The sequence below is a fragment of the Pygoscelis adeliae genome, unplaced genomic scaffold (assembly GCF_000699105.1).
Source record: "Pygoscelis adeliae isolate BGI_AS28 unplaced genomic scaffold, ASM69910v1 Scaffold27, whole genome shotgun sequence".
Classification (NCBI taxonomy): domain Eukaryota; kingdom Metazoa; phylum Chordata; class Aves; order Sphenisciformes; family Spheniscidae; genus Pygoscelis; species Pygoscelis adeliae.
Genome location: NW_008825410.1, coordinates 3,569,167 through 3,573,463, shown reverse-complemented (window position 1 = coordinate 3,573,463; position 4,297 = coordinate 3,569,167). Strand labels below are relative to the sequence as shown.

The 4,297-nt window shown below is 41.3% G+C and overlaps 1 long non-coding RNA gene across 1 annotated transcript in view; it reads right to left on the bottom strand.

Annotated features, from left to right (window-relative positions):
- Nucleotides 1–635, bottom strand: part of LOC103922393 — a 4,363-nt gene extending 3,728 nt beyond the window's left edge. The window contains exon 1 of the long non-coding RNA XR_663880.1: nucleotides 399–635. This is a non-coding gene — a long non-coding RNA (uncharacterized LOC103922393). The remainder of the gene's footprint in view (nucleotides 1–398) is intronic.
- Between the last annotated feature and the right edge of the window lie 3,662 nt (nucleotides 636–4,297).

Sequence of the window (4,297 nt, the reverse complement as noted above, 5' to 3'; positions counted from 1 at the left end):
GTGGGGGAGTGAGTGAGCGGCTGTGCTTAGTTGCCAGCTGGGGTTAAAGCACAACATTAGAAAACTGGCTCCAGCAAACAAGCAGGGATGGAAATGCTTCTCTTCTCAATTCTACTTCACTAGGCACCAGCATTTAGAGGAAGGACACACTAGCAAATTAGCTACAAAGTAGGAAAACGGCAGCCAGGAAGCCACCAACATTTTAAGTTGTTTTGATTTCATGTTTTAATCCAACTAAAAACTAAAAAGCTAAGTGTCCATTTGAACACCTCAAACAGGAGCAAGGACCACAACAAGCCTAACAGAGACTTTGAACTAATAGCTCCTACTATTCAGTACAAGACAGATGAGTTTCACAAAGGCAGTAACTAAAGAGCCACAGTAGAAGTTATACTTACAGTGTTTTCTGTGGTGAGATGAAAAACAGTAGCCTTGAAACAACAGTAGTCAGTCACTTGGAGAAAAAGAAATTCCTGAATGGGCTGCAAGTGCCCGGCAGCTGCTGGATGCTCCGAGGATGCCGGGATTACACTGCTCAGGGATGCCTCTGCCACTGGCAAAGCAGCAGCAGCAGCATGAACTCAGGCCAGTGGGAAAGGCGGGAGGGAGCTGTGGCTGTGGCAGCCCCACCTCTTGCTGCAGCAGGCACTGTCAGCCGAGCCTGGGCTGGGGTCTCACCTGGAGAGATTGCATTTGTATGGGTGGGTGGGTGCGTTTGGTGAAGGAAGGGGAGAGGCAGAGGGCTCTCAGAGGGACAAAAATACAATGGAGAGCAAATCTTTCTCCAAATCAGTAACATGAACGCTCTCCCCATTTTATAAACCCGGGTTTCCATCCGTAATCCTGTCTGCCCACCAGAACATACATCCATCAAAGACAACATTTCAAAATAATGGAAAACAGATGTACAGCCCAGAATTTACAGGCACAATGTGCATCCACTATTCCAGTTCCCTTTTTGTAGAAACTCCCTGACTTGAGATCGATTTTACACTATTTTTTGAAATCTCCCATAACTTGGTTCCCAGGGAAGTTTTCGAAGCCATTTTATTTGTACTTGACAACATCTCCTCCAGAGGCTGGTGCCAGCCTCCACACTGCGCACTGGGTTTCACGTCCCACGTGGTTAAAGACTCTTCTTTTCTGGTGTTTTGTTTCTGGCCAGTAATTTTCTGTGCTAAGGAACTAGGCTCACATTTAGAAGAGCTCCGTTTCCTCTGAGAGGGAGAAGCTTATGAAGGAGCTTACTTAGATTTCTAATTATTTCTTCCATACGTGTTCTTATGATACACCAGTTGTGATATCTCATCAGATACTGAAGTGTAAGACCAAAAATAAAGATAGATTCTTGTTCCAGCTGCTGTGGATTTTCCATGTGTCTATATGTTGTGGGTTAACGAAGCCAGACCCAGTACACTATATAAATAACTTCTATATCCTGCTAGTAAAATGAGGTTAAAAACACCATTTTAATTGGCAAGGGTGTCAGGGAGCCCACAGCATTAAAATTTGTAAAAGGCCTTGAGATCCTTTGACAGAAGATGATCTGTTAGTGCAAAGTCTGCTCCTAAGGGCAAACTTCTTTCCATAAATTTGCAATTCTGTCTCTCCCTCAGTCCTCACGACTCCACACTCAGTGAGCAGGATTTCTGGACCCTCTTCTAGGTATCTGTTGTGCCTAATTCAGAACAGGTTGCTTAAAATTGAATTCTACAAGGATGAGGATTATTACAGTTATCTTGTCTTACATAATTAAAGCTTAGATTTTGCAACATTCAAATCACCTCCTAGATCACCAAGGAAAATGGATTGGGTCATATTCTGAAATGCAGATTATTTTTGAGAGAACTCCTCATACATTGCATACATGCTTTTTAAACTCTCCAAGAACACTTTCACTTTCAAGGAAGGTCATCGGTCTTTCACCTTCAAAGGTACTAGAGTGTATTCAAAGTCTGTCAAAGTAAAACCATCAGCAGCCAACATCATTAAAATCGAAGCATTTTTGCAAATAGGCTGAAATTCTGTGTTTCTTTCTAACCTGCTGCAGTTTGATGTCATTATAACTCCATATATAGCCGCCTCTCTTTAAGTCAAATTCCTACAGCTGGGGATACACAACAAAATTTGCTCCTTCTCTTTAATGGCATGAAATTTCAAAAGGCTACTGTTCAAAGTACAATGAAAATGCTGCATCTGGCACACAGCAGGAAATCACTTCACTCTGCAACGCTGGGTCCATGCAGAAATCAAATCCCACTGAACCCATGCACAAAACCAACAGCTCTCTTCCAGGTTGTGTATATGGTCTGACATCGGTAACTCTTCTGTGTGAGATGTTGCCTGAAGGAACGTGGTCTGCTCTACAGCAGGAGAGCGCTGATGTAACCAAATTGCAGCCGCTCCTTTCTTGAATTCAAGTGTCACCCAACAGCTCAGAACTGTAATTTAAACTTTATTTTCCTGTGCAGTACATTACCACATATGAAAAATAATGTACCCAGAATCGTGATGTCTGAAGCACTCAAGCATGTAAAACTGATAACAGTCCCAGTTCAGAGAACCCGCTCCCTCTAAAGGAAGGCATGGCTGATGAGAACATAGGACAAGTATGTAGTAAAATTGGGTCTATTAGAGTTTCACAACATGCTTTGGTGGAACACAACATGACAGGAACAGGCTGTTCTTTCAAGTGGAAATGTAGTCATTTCTGTCATGAAAACAATGTATACAGTACTTAAAGGCAAATACAAACCTGCTCTGAAATGACAACATTCAGCATAACTAGCTATCTTCTGGAAGCCTTTCCAGCTAAGCAATGTAAACACCGTTTCAAAATCTTGTTTCAAAAAAGTAAGCCATGCTTGACCCTACACAGCTATACAGAAGAAAACATCTGGAAGACTGGAATAAGTTAGCTTATCTCTGAACTCTTTGTATCACTGAAAGGAGCTAAAGCTGTGTTAGATGCAATTACTCCTTGAAATTCTAAAGCAGCATTCATAACCAAGGAGATGAAAGTGTTAGGAAGGCTGTACAAGGAACCTACCTTTAAGAAAGCTCCTTCGTATCATTAATCAAAATAGCTTTCGGTAGGTTTTCAAGTTACGAAAAGCTTTTCCTCTTCTTGTTTGCTTTATGCACTGTCAAATTGATTAGCGTGATTAATCTCACAGTGAAACAGCCAAAATTTCAAAGGCATTTAAAGGCATGTAAAGAAGTAGGTAGTTGCACAGCTGCTTGGCCACGGCATCAATTCCTTCTCGTCATTTCATTCCCACTTAAAACATCTGGGTGTAGTGGCACAGGATACTGGTGCAGACACAGCGATTTCATTCTACTCCAACAGCCACTGGCGGCAGCCCTCAATCCCTTTTCTTCATCCTACAGATTTGTTTTTATCACCCTCCTCTTGCTTTTCCTAATCTAGTCAATAAACTCACCATTTGTAATCTTAAAATGAGGTATTCCCAGAACACAACTATAGAAATCAAAATGCTAAGGAACAGATTTTTCTTAGGAAAATCCTTTCAAAGAAAAAATTCTCCTTTTTAAGTGCCACCTCATCAACAATGCTCTCTTAAGAATCTATTTGTGTGAAAATTCTTTGATAATATCTAAAAATTCACCTCCCCAAGTGGAAATGGTTCTGAAGGCTGACTTTCATATTTCGTTTTCCTTTATGGCACTATGCATCTTCGTCAGTCAAGCACTGAGGGATCATCACCTGTGGGAGAATGCCACCTGGAACAAGCATGGACCCATGAATTTAAATCAACAGACATCAAAATTATTGGTAACTAATAATCCTGCAGGATGTGACAGGAAGTTTGTAGGGTGGAAGCACCATGAAGAAAGACACCGGCCATGTTTATTAGGTAAGTATTGTTATTACAATTTCTATTTCAGAACAGGTAAGGTCAAGGAAAGTCAATCTGTGACCATCTTCATAAAATCTTATGTACCTGAAAGCTACATAAAAGCTTGGGTTGTAGGTGAAAGCCCTTAAAACCGGAGACCCTGTCCACGTACTTGGGACAGCAGATTTTTTTTCAGCTGGTGACTAAATATAAATGGGGTTTAGAGAAAAATTGTGTTGTGTTCTCCATTCTGCAGGGGCTCAGGAAGAATTCCAAAGATGCAGCATACGCCACGTGTAAACCCACAGACTCCAGCACAGCTGTTTCACACAGTCAGTTGTATGAGATGGGATTAAAGACAAAAGTGGCTATTTCTGTGATTTTGAGTTTTTTAATTGACAACCAAACTTAGGCAAAATAGAATGTTTCCCTCAAAA